At 37.6% G+C, this 15,299-nt stretch overlaps 1 pseudogene; it reads right to left on the bottom strand.

The window, feature by feature from the left end:
* LOC109258924 (S-formylglutathione hydrolase-like) overlaps positions 1–14,749 on the bottom strand; it is a 28,209-nt pseudogene extending 13,460 nt beyond the window's left edge.
* Between the last annotated feature and the right edge of the window lie 550 nt (positions 14,750–15,299).

Raw genomic sequence — 15,299 nt, 5'->3', positions numbered from 1 at the left:
AGATGTTATAACTACCTCCCACAAAAGCTTTTGCCAAATTTTTATTTTGGGATGAATGATGAAGTACAGGGTTCAAGACTGTCTTCTTCCAGAAGCATTCTGCACTGCTTTGTAACACTTACTTTCTTGTACACTGTCCCAATTTTAATCTTCTGTGTCTTTTTTCCTTCTCCAAACTGTCTTAAATTTTCTTCATTCTTTTCAATGTGTGCATTTAATTATTCTTGCATTTTCTTTTTTTAAATTTATTTCTTTAAATTCAAGTTAGCTAATATACAGTGTGGTATTGTTTTCAGAAGTAGAACCCAGTGATTCATCATTTACATATAACACCTGGTGTTCATCACATTAAGTGCTCTGCTTAATGCCTATCACCCATTTAGCTCATTCCCCACCCACCACCCCTCCAACAACCCTCAGTTTTCTGTATTTAAAAGTCTCTTATTGTTTGTCTGCATCTCTGTTTTTATCTTATTTTTTCTTCCCTTCCCCTAAGTTCATCATTTTTTTTCTTAAATTCCATATATGACTAAAACCATTTGTCTTTCTCTGACTGACTTATTTTTCTTAACATAATACACTCTAGTTCTATCCACATGATTGCAAATGACAAGATTTCATTCTTCTTGATCACTGAGTAATATTCTATTGTAAACCACATCTTTATCCACTCATCAGTCTATGGACATTTGGGTTCTTTTCATAATATGGCTATTGTAGATAGCACTGCTATAAACATTGGAGAACATGTCCCCCTTCAAGTTAGCAGTTTTGTGTCCTGGGGATAAATACCTAGCAGTGCAATTGTTGTGTTGTAAGGTAGTTCTTTTTTTTTTTTTTTTTTTTTTTTGAAGAACCTCCATACTGCTTTTCAGAGTGGCTGCATCAGTTTGCATTCCCACAAATAGTGCAAAAACATTCCCCTTTCTCCACATCCTTGCCAACATCTGTTGTTTCCTGAGTTGTTCATGTTAGCCATTCTGGCTGGTGTGAGGTGATATCTTATTGTGGTTTTGATTTGTATTTCTCTGATGATGAGTAATGCTGAGCATCTTTTCATGTGTCTGTTAGCCATCTGGACTTCTTCTTTGGAAAAGTGTCTATTCATGTTTTCTGCCCATTTCTTTACTGGATGATTTATTTTTTGGTGTTGCATTTGATAAGCATTTATAGATTTTGGATACTAACCCTTTATCTGATATGTCACTTGCAAATATCCTCTACCATTCCATTGGTTGCCTTTTTAGTTTTGTTTACTATTTCCTTCAGTGTGCAGAACCTTTTTAGATTAATGACATTACAATAGTTCATTTTTGCTTTTGTTTCCTTAGCCTCCAGTGATTTGTGTAGTAAGAAGTTGCTGTGGCTGAGGTCAGAGAGGTCGCTGCCTGTATTCTTTAGTATTTTGATGTTTCCCTGTCTCACATTTTGGCTTTTCATCCATATTTAGTTTATTTTTGTGTATGGTATAAGAAAGTGGTCCAGTTTTATTATTCTGCATGTCACTGTCCAGTTCTCCCAGCACCATTTCCTGAAAAGACTGTCTTTTTTTTCATTGGATACTCTTTTCCTGCTTTATCAAAGTTGGTTGGTCATACACTTGTGGGTCCATTTCTGGGTTCTCTATTATTCTATTCTATTCTATTCTATTCTATTCTATTCTATTCTATTCTCTATGTGTCTGTTTTTGTATCAGTACCATACTGTCTTGATGACTACAACTTTATAATATAGCTAAAAGCCCAAAATTGTGATGCCTCTGTTTTGCTTCCCCCCCCCCCCCCAATATTACTTTGGCCATTTGGGGTCTTTTGTTTCCATAACATTTTTCGAATTGCTAGTTCTAGCTCTAGGAAAAATGTTGATGTTATGTTAGTAGGGATTACATTGAATGTGTAGATTGCTTTGGGAATTATAGACACTTTAACCATGTTTTCTCTGCCAATCCATGAGCATGGACATGGACTCTTTTTCCATTTCTTTGTGTCTTCTTCAAGTTTTTTCATAAGTGTTCTAGAATTTTCAGCACACAGATAGTTTACCTCTTTGCTTAGGTTTATTCCTAGTTATCTGGTGGCTTTTGGTGCAATTATAAATGGGATTGATTCCTTGATTTATCTTTCTGCTGCTTCATTATTGGTGTATAGAAATGCAACAGATATATTTACTTTGATTTTATTTCCTGTGAATTTGCTTAATTCATGTATCAGTTCTAGCAATTTTTGGTGTAGTATTTGGGTTTTCCACATACAGTATTATGTCATCTGTGAAGAGTTAAAGTTTAACTTCTTCCTTGCCAATTTGTATGCCATTTATTTTCTTCTGTTGTGTGATTGCTGAGGCTAGTACTTCTAGTACTATGTTGAACAAGAGTGGTGACAGTGGATATCGCTGTCGTGTTCCTCACCTTAGGAGGAAAGCTCTTAGGTTTTCTCCCATTGAAGATGATATTAGCTGTGGGCCTTTCACATATGATTTTTATGATATTGAGGTACGTTTCTTTTATTCCTATTTTCTTGAGTGTTTCTATCATGAAAAATGCTGTATTTTTCAAATGTTTTTTCCACATCTATTGATGGGATCATATGATTCTTATCCTTTCTTTATTAATGTGGTGTATCACATTGATTGATTTGCCAATTTTGCACCATTCCAGAGGCCCAGGAATAAAGCCCACTTGATTGTGGTTAATAATTATCTTAAAGTACTGTTGAATTCAATTTACTAGTATCTAGTTGGGAATTTTTGAATCAAGGTTCATCAACGATATTGGCCTCTAATTCTCCTTTTCAGTCGAGTCTTTGGTTGTAGAATCAATGAAATTCTTGCCTCACAAATGAGGTTGGAAGTTTTCTTTCGATTTCTATTTTTTGGAACAGCTTCAAAAGAAAATGTATTTTCTCTTCTTCAAATGTTTGGTAGAATTCCCCTGGGAAGCCATCTGGGCCTGGACTTTGGTTTGATGGGAGATTTTTGATTTGTGATTCAATTTCTTTACTGGTTATGAGTCTGTTCAAATTTTCTATTTCTTCTTGTTTCAGTTTTGGTAGTTTATATCTCTAGGTATTTATCCATTTATTCCAGATTGTCCATTTTTGGCATATAATTGCTCATAATATTCTCTTATATATTTATGTGGTGTTGGTTGTGATATCTCCTCTTTTATTAATGATTGTATTTTGGGGGAGTTCTTTCCTTTTTTTTTTGAGAAGTCTGGCTAGGAGTTTGTCAATTTTGTTAATTATTTCAAAGAACCAGCTCTTAGTTTTGTTGAATTGTTTTTTTTTTTTTAATTTGATATCATTTATTTCTACTCAAATCTTTGTTATTTACCTTCTTCTGTTGGTTTTGGGCTTTATGCCCTGTTCTTTTTCCAGCTTCTTTAGGTATAAAGTTAGGTTGTGTGCTTGGTACTTTTCTTTTTTCTTGACTTAGGCCTGAATTATATATATATTACATATATATAATATATATATAATTATTTATTTATAATTTATAATTATATATTTATAATTTATATTTATAATTATATAATTATAATATATAATATATATATATATATATATATATATATATATATATATTCCTCTTTTGACCACCTTTGTTGTATTCCAAAAATTGTGGACTGCAGTGTTTTCATTTTCATTTGCTTCCATGTAATTTTTAGTTTCTTCTTTAATTTCCTGGTTAAGCCATTCAATCTTTAGTAGGAGATTCTTTAATCTTCATGTATTGGTGGTCTTTCCCAATTTTTTTCTTGTGGTTGACTTCAAGTTTCATAGCATTGTGGTCTGAAAATATGTATGGTATGATTTCAATCTTTTTGTACTTGTTGAGGGCTGATTTGTCACTCAGTATGTGATCTATTCTGGAGAATGTTCCATGTGAACCTAAAAAGAATGTTTATTCTGCTGTTAGGTTGAAATGTTCTGAATATATCTATTAAGTCCATCTGGTCCAGTGTGTCATTCAAAGCCATTGTTTCCTTGTTGATCTGCTGCTTATATGATCTGTCCATTGCTGTAAGTTGGGGTGTTTAAGTGCTCTACTATTATCACATAATTATCAATGAGTGTCTCTATGTTTATTATTTTTTTAATGTTTATTTATTTTGAGAGAGAGAACACACCCATGCATGCATGCTTTGTGCATGCATGGGAGTGGTGGAAGGGCAGAGAGAGAGGGCGAGAGAAAACCCAAGGCCCAATGTGGGGCTCAGACTCACAAGTCACAAGATCATGACCTTAGTTGAAATCAAGAGTCAGACACTTAGCCAACTGAACCACCCAAGAACCTCTGTTATTAATTGATTTATATATTTGGATTCTTCTAAGTTGGGTCCATAAATATTTACAATTCTTAGCACTTCTTTTTGGGTAGACCTCTTTATTATGATATAGTGCCTTTCTTCATCTCTTGTTACAGTCTTTGATTTAAAATCTAGTTTGTCTGACATAATTATGGCTACACAAACTTTCTTTTGACCTCCATTAGCATGATAAATGTCTCTCCACTCCATCACTTTCAATCTGAAGGTGACTTTGGGGCAAAAAGAGTCTCTTGTAACCTTCATATTGACGAGGCTTTTTTTTTTTTTTTCATCCATTTTGACACCCTGTGTCTTTTGATTGGAACACTTAGTCCATTTACATTCATAGTAATTACTTATAGATATCTACAGTATTACATGTAAAGTCGCTCTTCCTGTAGATTGTCTCTGTTCCTTTCTAGTCTTTTTTGGTTTTGGCCTCTCTTCCCTGATCAAAGTGTCTCGTTTTATAATTCTTGCACAGCTGGCTTAGTTTTCATGAACTCTAGGTTTTGCTTCTCTTAGAAACTCTTTATCTCTCTTCTATTCTGAATGACTGCCTTGCTTTATAAATTATTCTTGGCTGCATATGTGTCCCATTCAGCATATTAAATATACCATGCCACTCCCTTCTTGCTTACCAAGTTTCTGTGGACAGGTCTGCTGCTAACTTTAACTACCCATGTAGGTTGTGAACATTTTGTGCCTAGCTACTTTCATAATTCTCTTTATCTTTGTATTTTTCAAGTTTCACTATGATTTGTCTTGGTGTTGACTTGTTTTGTTGATTTTGAAGGGAGTTCTCTGGGCCTCTTGGACTTGAATGCCTGTTTGCTTCCCAAGATTAGGGAAGTTCTCAGCTATAATTTGTTCATATAAATCTTTTCATTTTTCCCCACTCTTATTCTTTGGGGACTCTATGATACAGATATTATTGTGTTTTAAAATATCTCTGATTTCCCTAATTCTAAATTTTTGATCTAATATTTTTCTTTCTTTCTTCTTTACCGCTTCATAATTTTCCATAATTTTATATTCTATATCACCTATTTGATCCTCTGCTTCTTCAATTGTAATTACATCCAGTCAGCTTTAACACTTTTTATTTTGCCCCAAGTAGTTTTTAGGTCTCTTATCTCTGAAGCAAGGGTTTCTCTGGAGTCTTCTATGCTTTTTAAAAATCCATCTAGTATTCTTATCACTGCTGTGGTAAATTCTTGTTCAGATATATTATTTCTATCTGTTTTGAGCAAATCCCTGGTTATGGTTTCTTCCTGATCTTTCTTTGGGGGAAAATTCCTCCATCTCATCATTTTGTCTAGGTTTCTGTGTTTTGTGTGTTATGAAAGTTTGTTATGTTTCCTGCTCCTGAAAGTAATGCTATATTAATAAAGGATTATACATTGTTCAGGGTCCAGTGCTTCAGGAAGTGTTTCTGGTGTAAGCTGTGTACACTCTGTTGTTGTATTTTGGATTCTCTTTCCCACTGGTTAGTCGCCTGCAGAGCTCCTTTTTGTTTTCAGTAGGGAGTGTTTGGACTTTTATCTAAGTGTGTTTTGATATATTTGTTCAAACAAGCATGTTTTTTTTTTTTTAAAGCCTTATCCAAAAAAAAAAAAAAGATAAAAATTAGGGAACAACAACAACAAAAAAACAACAGACACACAATCATAAAGTTATAAGCCTGATTTTAAAGAAAAATAAGGCAAAAAGAAGAAAAAGAAAGAAGAATCCTGTTCCCAAAAACAAGAAAAAAAGAAACAAAAGAACAAATAAATGAACAACTACAACAACAACTATAAGCCTGATTTAAAAAACAAAAACAAAACCAAAAACCAAAAAACAAAAGACTGATCTTATTACTGAAGGTGATACTTTGGAGCACTCTGTGATCAGTAGACTTGGTGCATGCAGGGGTTCCTGTTTTGGTCCTCTAGGGAGAGGTCCACTGTGAGACTTCCCTCATAAAGATGACCCTGTAGTGCGCAGAGTGGGCGCGGGGGAGAATGGGTGGGTAGGATTTGGTGTAAACAGTTCCAACCTCCACTGGGGACACTGTTACTCGCTGAAGTCTGACAATGTTGGTGGGCAAGGCAGATGGCGTCACCCTACTCTCTTGTCCCCAGGGAGGCAAGCTGTTTCCCACCCTTGCCCTGAAAGACAAGGGAACAATCTACCCTCCTGTGTCACAGGCTTCCATTAGATCCCTGACCTTAACCCTTCTGTGCCTTGGTCATAGACGTGCCTGGTGCCATAGCTCCCTGGTGTTTTATCTCTGGCACATGACTGGGATTCAATGCTTCAAATCTTAAAAGGCTGGTCAGGACACAGACCCACTACACCGACTCTGGAGGAGAGCCTCACAGTGTTGCGCCTGGCAGTATTCTGTCCCAGAAAAGCAGTCTCACAACTGAGCAAGTGTCTAGAGTTTATGGTGAAGAACAGTGAAAAGCTGTGGCCACTTTATCTGTCTTCTGCAAACACTCTTTCCCCTGAAGTTGAACTGCCACTCAAATGCACCAGCTGAGTCTTTTGTCCTTGCAGAGGCAATATACCCTCTTCCAAATGCACTCAGGGAAGGGAAACTTCCCTGCCATGTGCAACCCAGAGGATTCCCCACACCACGCTTTCCACTGTCCACTCCAAGGCTTCCCCTCCTTCTACCCAGGAGCACCATTTGTCCACTCCAGAAAATGGTGTAGATTTCCAAAAACTCAGAACTTCAGGTCCACTGTTTGCAAAAACTTGCAATATTCAGTTCCTAAGGACTCCCTGTCAATGGTTTGGAGGGAATGTTTTCCTTCTGCAAACCCAACACACTGCTCTCTCTCTCCCTCTGTTTTACCTCTCTGCAAAAAGGGCTGCCACCTCTCTGCAGCACCCTTTGCAGCTTTTCTCTCCCCCAGTTTCCCCTCTGCACCATGTACCTCCCATGTTTTCTCCCACAAATTATGCAGATTGTTCTCTTAATACTCATATCGATTTCCTAGGTGTTCAAAATAATTTGAGGTTGATCTAGGTATGTTAGAGGGACTAGACAAGCCCAGCGTCCCCTTACTACATCACTATCTTAATTCCTCTGACTCATTTTCTTTTTTGTTATTGTTGTTTTAAATTTTAAATGTTTTCATTTTAATTCCAGTATAGGTAACATACAGTGTTATATTAGTTTCAGGTGTTCAATATAGTGATTCAACAATTCCATACAATTGGATTATATTTTGATGTTGAGTTGTGTAGTTTCTTTATATGTTTTTGATACTAACACTTTATCAGATGTGTCATTTGCAAAATCTCCCATTCTGTAGCCTGCCTTTTAGTTTTGTTGATTGTTTCCTTTTTTGTGCAGAAGTTTTTTTTTCTTTTATGCACTCCTAATATTGTATTTTTGCTTTTTAAAAATGTTTTTTATTGTTTATTTATTTTTGAGAGAGAGACAGAGTGAGAGCCAGAGAGGAGCAGAGAGAGAGGAAGACACAGAATCTGAAGCAGACTCCAGGCTCTGAGCTATTAGCATACAGCCTGACAAAGGACTTGAACCCATGAACCATGAGATCATGACTGAGCCAAAGTTGGATGCTTAACCAACTGAGCCAACCAGAGGCCCATATTTTTGTATTTATTTGCCTTCCCTCAGGAGACCATCTTGAAAATTTTGCTGCAACTGATATAAGAGAGATAATTGCCTGTGCTTTCTTCCAGGACTTCCATGGCTTCAAGTCTCACATTTAGATCTTTAATCCATTCTGAATTTATTTTTGTGTATGGTGTAAGTAAGTGGTCCAGTTTCATTTTTCTGCATGTTGCTGTCCAGTTCTCCCAAAACCATTTTTTGAAAACACTCTCTTTTGCCCATTTTATGTTCTTTCCTCCTTTGCCAAAGATTAATTGACCATTTATTTTTTAAACTTTTTATTTAAATTCCAATTAGTTAACATACAGTTTAATATTAGTTTCAGGTATACAATACAGTGATTCAACACTTTCTACAATACCCAGTATTGTACATCACAAGTGTACTCCTAATCCTCATCACCTATATAACCTATCCTCCACCCACCTCCCCTTTGGAAACCATCAGTTTGTTCTCTATAGTTAAGAGTTTGCTTTTGGTTTCTATTTTTCCCCATTGTTTTGTTTCTTAAATGTTATATATGAGTGACATCATATTGTCATCTGTGTTTTTCTGACTGACTTGTTTCACTTAACTTTATACTCCTTAGGCCACCCCTGTCTTTGCAAATGGCAAGATTTCATTCTTTTTTATGCATGAGTAATATTCCCTGTGTGTGTGTGTGTGTGTGTGTGTGTGTGTGTGTGTGTATGTATCACATCATCACTCTGGCTGCTTCCATAGTTTGGCTATTGTAAATAATGCTTCAATAAACATGGGAGTGAATGCATCCCTTTGAACTCATGTTTTTGTTTTCTTTGTGTAAATACCCAGCAGTGTTATTAGTAAATCATAGGGTAGTTCTATTATTAACTTTATGAGGAACCTCCACACTATTTTCCAGAGTGGCTGCAATACTTTGCATTCCTACCAAAAGGACACAAATGTTCCCTTTCTTCCACATTCCTCACCACCACCTGTCATTTCCTATGTTTTTTTTTTTTTTAATTTTAGTCATTCTGACAGATATGAGGTGCTATCTTATTGTAGTTTTGATTTGTATTTCCCTGACTGGCCATTTGTGGGTTTATTTCTGGGTTTTCTATTCTTTCTTTTAAATGTTTATTTATTTTTGAAGGAGAGAGAGAGACAGAGGGAAACACAGAATCCAAAGCAGGCTCCAGGCTCTGAGCTGTCAGCACAGAGCCTGACACGGGGCTCGAACTCACAAACAGATCATGAGCTGAGCCAGAGGCAGATGCTTAACTGACTGAGCCACTCAGGTGCCCCCAGGTTTTCTATTCTGTTTCATTGATTTGATTCTATTTTTTGTGCCAGTACCATACTGTCTTTGTCACTACAGCTTTCTAATATAACTTAAAGTCTGGGATTGTGACACCTCCAGTTTGTTCTTTTTCAAGATTGCTTTGGCTATACAGTCTTTTGTTGTTACATACAAATTTTAGGGTTGCTCTACATCTGTGATAAATGCTGTGATAAATATTTTGATAGGTATTGTATTACATCTGTAGATTGATTTGAGTATCATAGACATTTTAACAATATTATTTTCTTCCAATCCATAAGCATGAAGTATCTTTCCATTAGTTTGTGTCATCTTCAATTTCTTTCATCAATATTTTATAGTTTTCAGAGTACAGGTGAATTTGCTTCTAACTCCACAACACTTAGATCAGTTAAACTTCCATCTGAATATATTTGATGTTTTGAATTAAAATCATTCCTAGAAAAAGAAAAAATGGATTATTACCTATGGCATATTTTCATTTAGAAAATCTGAAATACATATATATGTATATGTATGTATATATACATATATACATACATATACATATATATGATATAAACATATTTTGTTCATGGATATACATTTCCATGTATATATGCACATGTGCACATATATTTAGCATCTGTGGTTGCAGGTTTGAAATACCTTAATGGAGACAACTTGCTTATCTCGGACTAAAGGTAGATGTTTATCTTCTATCATATCCCAGCCGTATTGTGTGCTTTAAGCTATGTGTTTATAAAGTACCATTTATATTTGACATTCAACCTTTAACTTTTAAGCTTTTCAGCCCCACACCATTGTCTTCCACTTCTGCCTCACAACTGGGTGAGATGATAAGAAAGCCTGCATCCTCCTCCCTTTGGAACATGTGATAAATTCAATCCATGCATGTCCAACCACTGTACAAACTTCAAGCCAGTCTCTTTCCCCTATTATCTCAAGGCATTTTTGGACCTGCCTGGGAGCTATGCTACTCTCTTAGAAAGCCTTCATTTTGTGAGTAATAAACGTTTCCATATGTTTTTGGCCTGTGTGTGTCATTATCAATCTGGATATCCAAACAAAATTTGGAGGGAAGGTTTATCTTATGTCTTCAAGTTGGCTATAACATGATATCTCTGTCATATAGTGTCTTTAAATTTCCTCTGACTCAATTTTGAGGTCCTGCACAGAGGCCAGTCAGTTCCCCTTTTTGAATAGCTGATTAGGTCCACACCCCAAGTGGCTTTACAAACAGGACCACTAGACCATTCACACTGACTTTTGGGTAGCTTTGTAAGAGGACTGCTCTAGGATTACTATTGGTTCCAGACCACTGCATAAGTGGCTTGGGACAGAATTTCCACCTGGTGATGTAACTACAGTTTAGCCTTGCTGCTATGTCTGCTGCTGGTTGCCATACATACCTCTCCTTTCCCAAATTTCCTGGGTGTCCAAATATTCAAGATGATTACTGCTAATTGGTTAAACCCAAGGGACTGTATGTGGCCCAGGTGGGGGGCCAATTTAGGGCAATCAGAATGATAATCCGCTTGAGTCATATTTTCCAGGGGTGGGCATTCAGCTGCGTTTCCAGTCACACTCTGTGTTTGGCAGAGGCCTGTTCTAGGTGTCTGTTACTTTTGGGGTGTCAGTACTTATTATTTGGGGAAGAACTCTAGTTTATCCTTGTGTTCTAGAGAAAGTCCTGTGGTAGAAGGTGTTAGTAGAACGTGCTCATGATGTAAAAGTGGCACCCAAATCACATTGTCAATGTTGTTCAGGCAGGGGTAGCAAACTACCTGTCTTCTTTCCTACTATGTACCCTGCAGCTGTCACGAGCTGTCTTGCTACCCTTCAGGTGCTACCTGAATAAGGTGCTATGTAGCACACTTTGGGGCCAGTAGCCCAATGTTTAATCCAAAGGGGAGAAGGAAAGAAATATTCAACCCCTGAACCCTTCTATCAGAACAGTTGCCAAAGTAATTCTATCACTTGAAAATTGCAAGACCTCTTCCCATGTTCTCTGAACTTAATAAATGCAGTTGAATATCAATATAAGAAGGGACTGATGGTTTGTACTAAAGGGCTAAATGTGCTGTCCCAAGGAGAGGTTTCTTTAGTTCTCTAAGTGCAAACCCCAATCCTGGGAGGTACATTTGGAGGCTTGGAACAAGAGGCAGTTGCTACTGGCCTATCCTCCTCCCTTTCCCTAACCAAGAAAGTCAGTTCTAGTGATTTATCAGAGACAAACTGATGGCTACCAGAGGGTAAGGGGTGGGGAATGGGTTAAATAGGTGGTGGGGATTAAGGAGTTCACTTGTCATGATCAGCACCAGGTGTTGTATGGAATTATTAGATCACTATACTGTGTATACCCAAAGCTAATATTACACTGTATGTTAACTAACTGGAATTTATTTTTTTTTAATTTTTATTTTAGAAAGAGAGAAAGTGAGCACACAAGAGGGGGAGAGGGGCAGAGAATCCTAAGTAAGTTTCAAGCTCAGTGGAGAGCCCAATTTGAGGCTTAATCCCACGACCCTGGGATCATGACCTGAGCTCAGATCAAGAGTCAGATGCTTAACTGCCTGAGCCACCCAGGTACCCCTTAACTAGCTTGAATTTAAATAAAAACTTACACAAAAAATACATGGCTTTAAGTGAATAGAAGACAAAAACAGAAAAATAAATAAAATTGAAGAGCAAATTTAATGATAAAATTCTATAATTTAATCCAGTTGAAAACCAAAATTTATCTGAAGTTCATTCCTATTTTATTCTTTTTGATACTATTGTTAAAGGGTCTCACTGATGTCTTCTATTATTTCTCAAGCCCAGTGAGTATCCTTATAATTATTGCTTTAAATTCTCCATTAGACATGTTACTTATATCTGTTTCACTTACATCTCTGGGCCCATGGCCCAGTCTTGTTCTTTCATTTGGGATAAATTCCTCCATCTTCACTTAGATAAAGAGGCCTTTATCTAAGCCTCTACCTTGTTATTTGTGTTTGAAAATCCAGTTATGTCTCCTGTTCCTGAAAGTAATGGCCTTATGAAGAAGAGGTCATGCAGTGTCCAGGGTCTGGTGCTTCAGTAAGTGTCTCTGGTATGTACTGCATGCTCTCTGCTGTTGTGTTTTGGTTGATCTAGCCTTCAGGTTAGTCATCTGCAGAGGCTTTCCTTGCCTGGAGTGGACAATGTTTGGTCCCTAGCCTGAATGTGGTGAAGTTTAACTAGGTATTCTCTTGTCTGTTTGTGCAATGATACCTGACACCACTTCCACCAGAACTGAGGCCCTTGCAGAACTGTCTGGTTAGGAGACCTGTTGTAGGCAGGGGTTTTTGCTGGTCTTTCTGGGGGAGAGACCTGCTGCCCTAGGACTGAGATAAGTTACTACTGCAGAGTGCAGGGCAGTGGGTCTTGGTATAAGCAAATGAGGCAGCCACTGTCAGTGCTGGGCTACTTCCTAAGGGTTGCTCTGTGTTTATGCTAAGGAGTAGGGGAGGGCATTGGTGCCAGCCAGCTCATTTATTCACAGAGAGGCATCTCTGTGATCACTGCTTCTCGGTGGCACACTCCCAGAAGAGCAAATAACCTCCCTACCATGAGCCCCAGCATTCTTTAGATTGCTGTTTCAACACTGTCTGCCCTTGTGTGTTTTTGCCTGCCTTCTCTCCATAGGTAGGGCAGTGCCCTTTTGGTTCTATCCCAGTCAATCCTGCTGTCCTTTAAAACTCCAGACTTTAAACCCTACTAGTTGCAAGAACTCACAAAATTTAGCCCCTCTCATTTTCCAAGCCAATGGCTTTGGGGAAACATTCTTCTTGTGCACTCCGCTGAGTGCACCTCTCTCTCTTGCCTTTCTCTGTGACCATGGCTCCTTCCCCTATGCAGTACTGGGATTCATTTCTCCCCTAAACCACATATCCACACTTCCTACCATCTTCAATGTGGCCTCTTCTCTCCTTTAGTTGTGAAGTTTGTTCTGTCTGTCTTCAGTTGATTTGTGGAATATTTAGGATGATTTGATAGTTATCCAGTTGTGTACATGGGATGAGATGAGTCTTGGGTCCTTTCATTCTGCTTCCATCTTCTTGTTGCCCCATTCAAAGTAACTATTGATAGATATTTATTTATTGTCATTTTATTACTTGTTTTATTGGGGGTTGTTTTGTACTTTTTCTTTGATCTTTACTTCTCTTGCTCTCTTTTATGGTTTTCTGGCTTTGTTTAGTGATATACTTGGACTAATTTCTCTTTATTACTTGTATATCTGTTATTGTGTTTTGATTTGTGGTAACCATTAGGTTTGTATATAACATCTTCTGTATATAATAATGTATTTTAAGGTGATGGTCAATTGAATTTGAACTCATTCTTTATTCTTATCCCTCCACACTTCAGGTATATTGTGTCATAATTTACATCCTTTTATTTTGTGTATCCCTTGACTGATTTTTTGCAGACATACTTATTTTTACTGCTTTTGTGTTTCCTACTTTTCATAGTCTTATTCATGGTCTTTCTTTTCCACTCACAGAGTAGCCTTTAATATTTCCTGTAGGGCTCATTTAGTTATCAAAAACTTTTAGTTTTTATTTGTCTGAGAAACTCTTTCTCCTTCTATTATTAATGACAACCTTGCTAGATATGTCATTCTTGACTGCAGATTTTTCTTTTCCATCACTTTGAATATATCATGTCACTCCCTTCTGGCCTGCAGTTTCTGATGAAAAATATGAGAACCTTATGGGATTTCCCTTGTGTTTAATTGTCTTGCTTTCTCTTGGTGCTTTTAAATTTTTTAACATTACTTTTTTACTTTTTGCCATTTAATTACTATGTGTGTTGCAGTGGACCTCCTTGGTTTTATTTGGTTGGGGTAGCTGTATGTCTCTGGATCTGGACATTTGTTTCCTTCCCCAGGTTCGGGACATTGCCAGCTATTTTTTTCTCTAAAAATTTTCTGTCCCATTTTTTCCATCTTTTGGGATCCCTATAATGCACATGTTATTATGCTTGATGGAGTCACTGATTTTCCTGAGTCTATTCTCATTTTGCCTATTTTTTTCTCTCACTTTCTCATATTGATTACTTTTCATTACTCTGTCTTCCTGTTTGTTAATTTGTCTCTCTGCTCCCTCTATCCTGCTATTTATTCTATCTAGTGTATTTTTGCATTTTATTTATTGTGTTCTTCATCTCTGATTTTTAAAAATCTCTTCATTTAGGGTTTCACTGATGCCTTCCTCTCTTTTCCCAAGCCCAGTGAGTATCTTTATGATCATTACTTTAAATTCTCAATTTCAGCCCTAACAGAATAGCAAGGGCAGTCAGCTTGTCCTGGACCACAATTCTGTGACTTCTTGGCATTCAGCTGGGATTCAAAACCCAAAATCTTAAAAGACCCAACACAGTGCAGATCCAGATATGCTCCCCTCCTCCGGAGTAGAGCCCCACCACCTGCTGATGAAAGGCTTTTGGCTTGCACCTGCAGGGTCTTTTTGTCCTTGCGGAGGCAATAAACCATCTTTCCAAAGTACTCTGGCACGATTGTTCTCCCAGTGTGCCCTGGAGATTGCTACACCACACTATGCACTCCAGGGCCAGCTCCTTCTTCCCCAGGAGTGCACGCCACATCTCCACTCAGGGGAATGTCGTGCACCTCCAAAACCTCTGAGTCTCAGCTCCAAAGGCTGTTTTCAAAAAGAACTAGCACATCCCATACTTCTTGTTCCCCAGTCCATGATACAGACAGGTTTTCCTATTGTGCTAACTCAAAGCCACACTTTCACAACCCCTCTCCCTTTCTCTCCCTTTTGTCTCTCCACAGAAAGGGTTCCCTCTCCTCCATGGTTATGCCATTTTATCTCCTCTCTTCACTTCCACACACCTCACTCCTGTCAAGCTGTCTTGCTCCAACTGTGGAGGTCCTTCTACCCTCCACAGATCAACTTATTGGGTGTTCCAAGTGATCTGATCCCAATATAGCTGTGTTTGAGGGACAAGGAAAATCCCTGCCTCCCTACTTCTCCTCTGGAGTTTAAGCTGTATTACAAAGCTATAATCATCAAGACAGT

This window comes from Panthera pardus, unplaced genomic scaffold (assembly GCF_024362965.1).
Source record: "Panthera pardus isolate Hobbes unplaced genomic scaffold, ASM2436296v1 HiC_scaffold_24, whole genome shotgun sequence".
In the NCBI taxonomy this organism is placed as follows: domain Eukaryota; kingdom Metazoa; phylum Chordata; class Mammalia; order Carnivora; family Felidae; genus Panthera; species Panthera pardus.
This window is presented reverse-complemented; position numbering and strand designations above follow the sequence as displayed.